Below are 12,370 nucleotides of genomic sequence, written 5' to 3'. Positions count from 1 at the left end.
GGAAGAGGCAGAGAGGGCTCTCTGGCCACAGGATGGATGTAGACTGGTCCAGGTGCTCACAGCAGCCTGGGCTGGGCCAGGTGGCAGGAGGAGGTGTGGGGAGAAGCACAAGAGGGGAGAGGCCCAGGCTGATGGTCCAGGTTGAGGTGTTCAGCCGCCTGTTTAAGCACTTCATCCTGCTGCCCATATCTGTGCCATCCATACCGAGTGCCCTGGTTTGGTCTCCACACTTCAATTACCTATGTCTTTGCTGAAGAACATCTAAAGGAGGTCAGTGATGCAGACTTTGCTGACAAGCTGGGGACCCCCACATCAGCAGTATCTGCCCATCTCTGCACCTGCCTCAGCATGCAGAAAACAGAAGTGGTGAATGGCCATGAGCAACACAAGACGTCCAGGTCTCTGGGATGTTCTCTGTGGAGCATCCCCTGTCCTCAGAGAAACTTTAGCATTTCAACATGTATTTTTGTTGAAATAATTTTGTTTCACTTCAGTGAAATGGAAGAAAAAAATACTGAAAAGTCTTGTGCAACAAGGTATCCCAAACTGTTTTGGTTAGGGATAGTTGAAACATAAAGTTTATTTTATAGTATGACAGTTTACACCAAGGGAAGAAAATGGGATCCAACTTAATAAACCCATTTGAAAAACAACACTATGACACCTTTTAGAACTATTCTGTTGACATTTTGATGAAGGTCAGTGTATTCTCCCGAAAGATTTCAAGTGTAGTTAAGGCATTTTTCTACTTGAATACTATTGTCTTGAAAACTTTCCACTGTTTTTACTTGACCTAGACCGTTGTCTCTTCTTGCAAGGTAGCCATTCACCAGAAGGTGGAGCTTAATGTCTTGTAAGTAAACTAGGATTGAAAGAATTTTTACAAAGCCCTTTGGCTTCAAGGGCTTGAAATATGCCTTCTCTCCTCCTTGGTTTGCAGAGGAAATCCTTCTGCTGCCATCAGCACGGCAGCTCCCCAGGCCATAAAACTTAAAACTAGGGAGTCTTAATGGTTCCAGCCTGTCTGGTCCCAGCACCATCTAATTAAGCCAAAATATCATCACCTTAGACACATCAAAGTCCAGAATCCTTGTGCCAAGAGCGAGAATCATTGTGTCCCTGAAGATGCTACTGACTTTGCTTGAGATTGCTGGAAAACTAATGAATAGGAGAGAGACGAGCATTCACCTCACGTTTCTCTCCCTGTCCCAGCAGACACTGAACGCAGCCCCTGCGTACTGTGGGCCAGAAGCTGGTCAGCTTGATTCCTGCGCGGTGGGTGGCAATGCTGGTCTCTGGGTGCCTCTTGTCAATCTTGGGCTCACATGAGCTCTCAAGAAGGCTCTCTCAGGCACCCAAACCACTGCTGCCTTGCAGTGAAAAGTGCCTCTGTGCTGAGGTGTTAACTCATCAACTGCAATCATTATGCTGCAGTAGCAGGAAGCCTTTTGGATAGCATGGACCCAAACCCCACAGTGCTTCAAGGAGAAATGTCTCAGGTGTTGAACCTGAATCAATTCTCTGTGAAGCCATGGCAGGGCAACAGGGGTGGATGAGGGTGTCTGCAGTGACCCACGTTACTGGGATGCTGCACAGCAATGGGCTGCATGAAAAGGAACTTTCTCATGGCTTTCCGCTTAGAGACACCATGTTGCTCAAGTCCACTCTGGGTCATGCTAGGTCATGTTTAGGTAGGTAGCTGGAAGCTGGCTAGCTTCGGTTAGCTGCTTTTTGGATGTGCTCAGGTCTAAGACTTCATACTGAACAGTACTTGACTAGCATCTCCCTCAGCTTTCTTCAGCTGTAGCTTGGGAGGAAGGGTAACTGCCTTCTCTGCACAACGCAAGGAGTGTTTGACTCAGAACAGCCCTTGTTCATTGTCCTCTTTTACAAGCCAGAAGGATGCAGCTTGGGTTCAGATATCTTTGGTGCAAGTTCACTTAGATCCTTTTCCTAGAGAATGTGGGTGGGGATGAGGCATTGACACCTTCCCCATGTGTGAACTCTCTACTGAAACTGGGTAACCAGAGCAGTTGCTCTCTATAGCGGCAACTCACATCACAGCCACAGAAATGGCTTTTGTGGGTCACACCGAAGTTTCACCTAGATCAGTGCCCTGTCTTTGGCAATCCTAGGGAAGAGGATAAGATCAGAGCAGATGTATAGTGATTGTTCCCTGCAGTACTCCTCTGACCATCATTGATTTCCAGCTGAGGGCTTCATTGAACTAGAGCTGATGCCTTGATGTTTGAGTGCCCTTTTAGAGACTTTGACCAGTTCTAGTGGGCAGTTTTCCTAGCCCCTGTTTGTCTGAAGGCTAAATTCCCACACCTCAGTTTAGAGACACTTTGAAAAATGTTTAACCAAAATGGACCCACTGGGAATCACATCAGTGTTGAATGCAACATATTCCTTTGGTTAGCCATCTAGGTGCTGGCAACATTAGTGAAGATCAAGTTCTTCCAGTTTTACACCATTCCAATGAATGGTACAAACCCATTTGCTCAAAGATAGCAAAATGCAAGAGGGGTAGCCAAAAATTTCACCTATTGAATCAGAATGAGTGGTTCAGTGTCCTCTCATGAAAAAGAAATGAGAAGTCATTTTCTGCATATTTTATTTCAAAACAGTATAGTCTGATCTATATTTCAATTAGTGCATGGTTTATTAACGGTGAAGGTAAGACCCACTGCTTATTCAAAACATTCCTCTCTTGCATCCTGAAAAGCAATCAACAGATTCGTAGCAATATTGGCACTTAGCAGAAGTTAACCACAACTAAGAGTGAAGTTAACACATCAAACCCATTTGCCCAGGAAGTTCTTGAGACAAATCTGAAACACAGTGTTTCTGTCTGGCAGCAGAGAACAAATCAAGGGTTTTTCTTAGCTCCTAAAATGCATTTAAATGCCAGCATTTTCATGAGGAAAATTGGTTTCTGAAAAGAATTTGCATCAAAATTATCTTTGTACCCACTTCCCTGGAAAAGAGTTGATTGTCCTTTATTTTCATAACTTCTGTGCCAAGTATCCTGAGTATGAGGAAATGCGAGTTCTGCATCCTACTTGCAGCAGTGGTTTCCCCTCAGGCAGCCTATTCTCCTGCCAGAAAATTGATGCCAGTTCCCCTTGCACTACAGTTTGGATGGGGCACTGCCACCCAGTAGAGCCCTGACTCTGAGGTACAGCAGCTATAGACCATGTTAATTCTGGTGCCACCAGAGCCCAACAGAGGTTGAGGTCACAGAATCACAGAATGGTCAGGGTTGGAAGGGACCTCTGGAGATCATCTATTCCAACCTCCTGCTAAGGCAGGTTCTCCTGCAGCAGGTCACACAGGATCACATCCAGGCAGGTTTTGGATATCCCCAGAGAATAAGAGTCCACAGCCTCTCTGGGCAACCTGTTCCCATGCTCTCACCCTCAAGGTCTTCCTTAGATTCCAATGGAGCTTCATGTGTTACAACTCGTGCCCGTTTCCCTTTATCCTGTCACTGGGCACCATGAGAAAGAGCCTGGCCCCATCCTCTTGACACCCACCCTTCAGAGATCTGTACGCATTGATAAGATCCCTCTCAGCCTTCTCTTCTCCAGGCTGAACAGGCCCAGCTCTCTCAGCCTTTCCTCACCAGGGAGATGCTCCAGCCCCCTCACCACCTCTGGACCCTCTGCTGGACCCTCTCCAGTAGCTCCCTGTCTCTCTTGAACTGGGCAGCCCAGCAGGGGACACAGCACTCCAGATGGGGCCTCACCGGGGCAGAGCAGAGGGGGAGGATCACCTCCCTCGGCCTGCTGGCCATGCTCCTCCTCACAGCCCCCCAGGATCCCACTGGCCTTGGCCACCAGGGCACAGTGCTGGCTCGTGGGCAACTTGCTGTCCACCAGGGCTCCCAGGTCCTTCTGCACAGAGCTGCCTTCCAGCAGGTCAGCCCCAGCCTGTACTGGTGCAGGGGGCTGTTCCTCCCCAGCTGCAGGACCCCACACTCGCCCTTGTTGAACTGCATTAGGCTCCTCTCTGCCCAGCTCTCCAGCCTGCCCAGGTCTCGCTGAAGGGCCGCGCAGCCTCTGCTGTATCAGCCGCTCCTGCCAGGTCTGTCCCACCAGCAGCCTTGCGGAGGGTGCGCTCTGTCCCTGCACCCAGGGCACTGGTGGATAAGGTCTTGTTCTTCTGGGTGTTGTACAGGAGGAGAAAAGAGATGAACTCTGCCAAGAAATGCTTACAGGCAGAAAAAGGTAAGACATACAACAGCCAGGCACCAGGCACTGCTGAGAAATGACCACCATGTGGTGAGGTTTTTTCAAAGGTGGGTGCCTGCGGAGGTAATCTGTATTACCTGAAAGTATAAATGCAAAGTGAAATCATTAAATCTCATCTCCATCTTTGTGCAAGGGTGTTCTCATTCAAAGTGAACATGACTCAGTTGATGTTATTAAGCCAGTTTCAGTTCACAATTTTCATGAATACCAGCGATTTTTTCTTAGTGTCCCAACGTGGACAAGCCATGGCACAACTCCCTTTTCTAAGATGAGTCTAGAAGGAGGAAGGATGGAAGGAAGAGGAGTCATTCTGCTTAGACAGGGTCAGACACAAGAGAGATGAGTACCTTGTTAAGGAAATTAAGCTTGAGAAGAGTCCATCCTTTTACACCAATTTATAGCATGCAGAAAGTCTATGTGGGAGAAAGCAATGTGGTATCAAAGGCTGGGGGATGATAGAGGCTGAGAATGAACACCTAGGAAAGGTCTGAAAGTTGAGAAGCCTTTGATAAGGTGGAGCCAGTGGGTGCTGGAAGCAAGAGGACAAAAATAGAGTTCAGAAAATTATTTAGAATAATGCTTTAAAAGGAGCAGGTGCAAGAGCAGATGAAGGTGGATAGGTGGAGGGCTGTGAAATGATGCAAGAAAAAATGAAACATTTTAGAGAAGCTGCAGAAGATGAAGAAAATTGAGACATAGAAACAGTCATATCCAGATGAGGGAGCAAATGAAATATGGTATCCAGGAAAAGGACCCAGGCAACTTAGAGGAAGCTGGTATTGACCTGTCAGACACAGAAAGCAATGCTAAAGCAGATATCAACATCACAGTCAAGCAGACCAGCGAGGGAATGGTCCATGGCAAAGGCGAGATGCATTTCAGTGGGTATGAAGCATAGATCACAGCTGCAGGGCAAATCAAGGGAGAAGAGGAAAGATGCCAGGTAGTCAAATGGGTACCAGTGTGGAGGTGAGAGTTAGTGAGGGTGTGGTAGGGAGGCAATGATGTAAGGGAAAATTAAAGTCCAAGGGAGGTCATCCAAGAGTTATCATAGGACAGCAGTGTCAGGATGGGGCAGAAAGAAGAGCTGGATGAAGTGATGATGATGGGAAGAGGGTGAGTAAGAGCAGGGAGGTGCTGGAGTTAGTAATAATAAGACAAGCCCGGCAGCTTTGCTCCACTTCCTCTCCCTGGAGTAGAGGACTGGACCTAGTTGCTAATAAAGGTGTGGGAGAGAAAAGGAAGGTGTAAGAGTGCCATAAGGGTGAAGAAATGTTGAGATGCTATCTGAGGATGAGGAATGAATGGTAAAAAGGGAGGAAATATGACTAGGCAAAGGAAAATGGAGGGATGACAACGCTACAGTGCTGGAGAGGACAAGGAGGTGGGTGCAGTTGGAGAAGACCTTTTGACAATGCTATTTGGACTCCAAGCTGCTTGCATTTCTTAACAGAAAGGGAGGGAAAAGCGGGTGCCTGAGACCCAGAGGTGCCTCCTGCAGCCAGTGTGCTCAAACTATCACTAGCTCTTCCTCTGCTAGGCTGAGCTCCAGCTCTGTTTGTGGCACCTGGATCCTGACAAGTCTATAATCCACAGTCCCAGGCCAAGTGTCTCAAATAAAAGCACCTTGTCCCCGAAGCAGAGGAAGAACTTCATCAATACAAAGCTGAAGGGTAAAACACCCTGAATGACACAAATACTGCAGAAGAGCTGTGCCAGGGCAGCCCTATGCTATGTTTCCAAATTGATGCTTCAAGTATGCAGTCATCATGCCCTGGAAAAAATCCTTCTCCTGAAGCAACAGCAGCAGAGCCGTGCCACTCACACTGCCTTGGTCTCATGTTCAGCCAAGTGTCCTCCTTGTCCTCCTTGTCATGGGCAGAGCTGGAATGTGTTGGTAGCATCTTCCAGCTATATCCAGGAGCCCCAGCTGTGCCTGGAGGGCATGCTGCCCTCTGAGCTGCGCCGCATGAGACCAGTCGGGCAATGCCGTGCCACTGTGGGCCCATCCATCTGCACCTACGGGTCCAATGGAGATGGCAACTGCACATTTAGGGAAACTTTCTTCAGGTGACAAGTCATAAGAGCCAAATAGCAGCAGCGTCTGCTGCTGAGCACTGTAGCAGAAATACCCAGCTTTGCAGGGTGGCAGCCAGGGCTTGGGGTGGGGATCTGGCCTTCCTCACATCCCTGGTGACAGTAAGACCATTCATGAAGAAATCAGGCACAACCCTTCAATGTTTTGGGAGTTGGCTTGTGCAACAGCAGTATTGTTTGCAGTCACTGTGCGGACATGAAGGCTGAGGCAATCGGGCTGCTTGGTGGGAGGGCTCTTTCTGAAGAGGAAGGGGAGTGCAAACATCTCATTGCTGCAGGATACTCTCTTGAAGAGTGCGAGGAGCCAGGGGGGCTCCAGCTAATTCCTCTACTCAAAATAAGTGGGAAGGAGGAGGCGTTGGTCAGGATCCCCCTTTAAAGGGGGGATTTATAGCGTTAAATAGCCTGTGCTGTGCATGGGTGACAGTGTTTAATAGGGCTGAGTGATAGTTTGCTTTTATGCTCATCATGTAGCATTTTGTAAATCTCCTCGGAAAACTTTGACTTGAAAATATATATAACATCAATTTTTGTGGGGGGAAAGGGTATCATATTTTTAGAAAAATCTCTTGATCTTGACCTCAAAAAAGTTAATTTGTTCTTCTCATCTATCTGATTAATGAAAAGTCATGTCTGGTCAACACTTTTTCAATTATCTGCTTAAGATCTGCAACCACAAACAACTCCAAATATTTTGTCTTTGTGAATCACCCTAAAGGTTGAAAATCTTTTATCTTTCTTCCAAATGTCAGTAGATACACCCACAGTGAATTCCAGGTATTAAATACCACAGGTTCAAAGTCTCCTAACTCTGCAGATCACCATCTGCATTTTACCATGTTTTCGGGGTACTGTTCCTGTGGGATAACATGACCTCAATGATGTGACTGGCAGCAAAATCATGGGGTCATGCTGTGTAGCAACTGGAAGAATTAGTATTGACTAGTGAGATGCCTCTCTGCCTTGTAGCTGACAAAATCAAACACTAGTTTGAAATGAATTGCACTGGGTGCCTGCCAGAAAATGCGATGCAATGCAGTTTATTTGAATTCCAAGTGTTCTGAGTAGGGCTGAAGCTGGAGTAAACAATATCCCTAAAAAAACCACTGTGAGAGCAAAGCAGTGGCAGTCATTAAAGGAACAGTAACCCCAAGCCATTGATCAATCTTAGAATTTCTTGCTGAATGGAGGCATAACAATAGCCTGCTCTTTTAACGGAAGGGCATCAGAGAAGGAGTATGCTCTACTGCTGTAAAAATAGAGTTGTCTTCTCACTCCTGAGCTTCCAGGAATGTGAGCTTCTTGGAGGTGCCTATTGGGAACAGGCTGTCACTTGCTCTCTGGTGGGGAGCAGGAGGAACACCAGGGAAAACGAGCGTGGACAAATCTCTAAACCAGCGGAGTTTATATGGGTCCAGTAGACATTATTAGAGTTGAGAGATGAATCCTCTGAGGCTTTCATCTTCACAAAGCCTATCTGATCCTCTCACAATCCCTGCAAGTGCCAAGCCTGATGAGAGCCCTTTCCTCACAGGACCAGAGCTCCCTGTCCCTGTGCCTGTCCCCATCCTGGTCACCGTCCCTGGGCCAGCAACATAAGTGTTGCCCTGCAGTTGCTGCTCTGAGCTGCTGGACATGGTGTCACCAGGCAAAGAGGAGCAGCACGTAAGGGCAACCCCTATGTCCTCAATGCTCCTAATTTCTGGCAAAGTGCTATGGCACCTGCTGTGGCAGGTAAGGGGAGGAGGGTGAAAATGGGGGTCTAGAAGTCCCAAACTCTCTATCACGTAGCCAGGCTGTGCTGCAGGGCCCATCCATGAAACTCAGATGTCCTCTAGCCCTTGGAGCTGTGATGAAAATCCATTTATTTTGGTGTCATGGTTTAACCCCAGCCAACAGCTAAGTACCACACAGCTGCTTGCTCACTCCTACCTACAGTGGGATGGAGAGAATCAGAAAGAGTTAAAACCCAGGGGTTGAGATAAGCAGTTTAAAAATGAAAATAAAGTAATAATAACAACAAAAATAGCAATAATAATTGTAATGGAAGGGGAGAGACAGGAATAAAACCCAAGGGAAAAAAATCAAGTGGTGCACAATACAGCTGCTCACCACCTGCTGACTGATGCCCAGCCAGACCCCGAGCAGCAATCTGCCCTCCCTGGCCAACCCCCCCAGTTTGTATACTGAGGATGATGTTTTATGGTATGGAATATCCCTTCAGCTAGTTCGGGTCAGCTGTCATGGCTCTGCTCCCTCCCAGCTTCTTGTGCATTTGTTCACTGGCTGAGCATGGGGAACTTAAAAAGTCCTTGATTCAGAGTAAGCACTACTGAGCAACAACTAAAACATCAGTGTGTTATCAGTGTTATTCTCATAATAAATCCAAAACACAGCATTGACCCAGCTACTAAGAAAACTAACTCTATCCCAGCTGAAACTAGGACATTTGGCAAAGTGGCATAGGTCAGGGTTTTGTGTAGAGCCCTAACCTCTACCTCTGCTTGAGGCTTTTTCCAGTGCTGTGTCTCGACATTACCACCAGCTGCAATGGGGACACACAAAAGCCATGCAGGAACTGCAGCTCTGAAACTCTATGTGCCTTTCCCATTCAGTGATCTTCGATTGTGGGGGGCTCAGTGCAGAGGCATGAGGCATTTTCTTCTGTTCTAGCAGCAACCACAATTATGTTTAATTTGGAAGAACCCATGGCAAAAGTGGCCAAGCTGACACACCTTTTGTTAGACTGCAGCTTGCCACGACGAAGCTTTCAGAACTCAATACTTCCCTGTGCTGACTGTAAGCCTTAGCAGTTGAAACAGTTTTGAACCTAGTCAGCCAATGTCGCTTCTCCGATGGTGCCCACCATCAAAGTTCATGCCAGTTAGCCTGTCTCCTGACAGTTCCCAGGGTGTGAACACTGATGTCCAGACAACACAACAGCAGAGGTCCCATATCTCTGGGGACTGTGTGCTTCAGGCAGTCAACAGCACCCAGGTTTGACAGGCTTCAAGGCTTGCTTCATTTACCCACCTTGCTTTTCATTGCGCTGTCAGTCCCAGAGCTGGTCTCAGGTTTTGTGACACCATGCCCAAGCACAGGGAACTTGTTCTTGAGTCTTTAAATGTAAATGTTGCCAAGACTTTCATAAGCAGCACTTGTATTCTGCTATCTTATTGCCAACTAGATGCAGTGTTGACAGGTGTCTGGTGAAGCAGCAAAGGCTGTGACTCTATGGGACTGAATTACATAAAATTATATCAGTCTCACCAGGATATGGGGGTTGGGGATCATGCCATTGTGTTTTGACAAACACTGTTCTGACAAAATCACATCACAGAGTAACACAGCACTATCTCCATATCCATGGACACTCAAAGGAAAATACTCATTCACTCTAGAAGCTGAAGCTGTTTAATGAAGAGGAGCGGTAATCTCTTACTGCCACCTTGTATCGGGTTTGCATGGCACGGTTTTGGTAGTGGGGGGCTACAGGGGGGGCTTCTGTGAGAAGTTGCTAGAAGCTGCCCCATGTCCGATGGAGCCCATGCCAGCCGGCTCCAAGGCGGACCCACCGCTGGCCCAGGCCGAGCCCATCAGCCATGGTGGTGGCACCTCTGGGATAATGGATTTAAGAAGAGGGAAAAGTTACTGTGCAACAGCAACTCGTGTGGAAGAGAGTGGGACTGTGTGAGAGCAGCAGCCCTGCAGCCCCCAGGCCAGGGCAGGAGCGGCAGGGACAGCGTGTGAGGGACTGACCCCAGCCCCATGCCAGTGTCCCTGCACTGCTGGGGGAGCAGGGAGAGAAACCGCCAGGGAAGCTCAGACCGGGAAGAAGGGAGGCGGGGGGGGAGGTGGTTTTAAGGTTTGGGTTTATTTATCCTACTCTGATTTGATTGGCAATAAATTAAAGTAATTTCCCTGAGTAGAGTCTGTTTTGCCTGTGACAGTAATTGCTGAGTGATCTCTCCCTGCTCTGCCTCAGCCCCTGAGCCTTTCTCTATATCTTCCCTCCCCTGCCCAGCTGAGGAGGGCAGTGACAGAGCAGCTTTGGTGGGCACCTGGCGTCCAGCCAGGGTCAACCCACCACACACCCACTCTGATTATGTCAGATAATTAGTGTCTATATAGGCAGAGTACTGGAAAGAGAACATGGAGAATCAGGATTTGGAGGTGGATGCTACTGTCATAGCAATAACCGAGACAGTCTTCCTGAAGCAGGCTGGTAAAAAAGCAAGAAAAATGCCCAAATGAAAGAATCTTAGACTAAGCAGACTAACATAACTAAGTTCTGGAGGTGGCAGGCTGGGATGCCTTACCTTTCCGAGGCTGTAACCCCACAAACCCCTGTGGATAACTGGCTAGCTGAAAAAGTTCACATAGACATAGTCCAGCTGGCTGGACAAAAATGCACATCGCTCTCAGCTTATCTGAAGTAAAGCAAAATACACTGTCTTTGGCTGTCCTTGTTACACAATAACAGGAAGATTTTGGTGGGAAAAGAATGTTGCAGGTGGGAACAGAAAACTACAGAAGAGAAACTAGGGGTGGGCTTGGTATTTAGGCAACTAACCAATAATGAGCTTAACTTTTGTAATATGTATGAGCTAATTATAACAAGGCATAAAAGGTGACTGTAAGGGACAATAAACGAAGTCTGCTGATCACTCATATTGAGCGACTGTGTCTTCCCTCCGTCGCGACAAACCCCCAGCTCCCAGCACGCTTGGACTGTAAAACCATTGGCCTGAATGAAGCCACGGTGCTTCCCAAGTGCTCTGCCCGCACTGCTCTGCTCGTGTAGTTGGCTCAGCCTTCACCAAAGCCCTCCTGGCTGGGAGGCCTGAACAGCTGTCTCAACAGCCGTTTTCAAGGGGTTTACTCTCTGGACCAAGGTGTATTTACACAACATGTGCAGGCAGAATGGTGTCTGCTTGCGGGAGAAAGTTACAGCTTGTGTCATGGCATTCGGTGCCACAGGGTTGGATACTAAACTGCCTTGCTTTGCCTTGGCTTTGTGGGAAGGGGGAGCTGCTAAAACAGAGCCCAACAGAAGTAGTGTCGGTCATGTTGCCCTTACAAGTCATAGAATCATGGAATCATTTAGTTTGGAAAAGATTCTTAAGATCATTGAGTCCAACTGAAGCCAAAACATTGGCATTTCTGTAGGAGAATGGCATGGAAAAGATAGGGCTTCAGATGGAAATGACTCAAGAAGCGAGGCATGCCAGCTCTACAGCTGCCTGAAAAACCTTAGTTGCTCCTTGTTCATGTGCCGGCATTCTTTATTGACATAATCTCTGCTTCTTCAGCTTTTGTTTAAATGAGTCTACCAGATGGGCACACAAGAATTCAAACGGCATTGTCTGCCAACTTCATTTAACATAAATTCTCAATTTCTTCAGACATTTTAAAACTTTTATCTAGAAGCTGAATTGGGTAAATACCTCAAATAGCTTCAAGAATATGGGGCCGAATCATTTTATTATTAAAACAGTGGAAGTTTTTCTTTTGGTTTCAGTGGGAGGGTTATCAAAGCATATAAATGGAAGTAATTAACAAATACATTAAAGAAACTGTTTGCAGCCAAGTAATCACCAGAAAAAGAGGCAAAATGCAGCAAATAAATTATCAGCTACTAGTGATTTGCCCATAACAAGTATATTTTCTACACTGTCTTCTTTTTAAAAATATGCATTTATTTATGTGATGTAGGTATCTGTACTTCTACCAACTTATGCATATGCTCATGCTGAAACAGGACAACCTGCAAGGAAGAGGAGGGGTTACCAGGTGCTCATAGGAGTTTTACAGGGTTGGAAGGTGTTTCCTGGCTCTTCCAGCCTCTTGTCTCTCTGACAGTGGCCTTCAACAGAATTGTACACTTCACCTCAAAAGCATTACATGATTAACACGCTTAAAACTGTTTCTGTTCATCTTGAAATGAAATAGATGCTTAGGCTTTTGCATATAAATAATCCTTGCACTTTATGCAGGTTTAATGTTTACAGGACAAG

The sequence above is a fragment of the Falco cherrug genome, chromosome 6, assembly GCF_023634085.1.
Source record: "Falco cherrug isolate bFalChe1 chromosome 6, bFalChe1.pri, whole genome shotgun sequence".
NCBI classification, from domain to species: domain Eukaryota; kingdom Metazoa; phylum Chordata; class Aves; order Falconiformes; family Falconidae; genus Falco; species Falco cherrug.
This window is presented reverse-complemented; position numbering follows the sequence as displayed.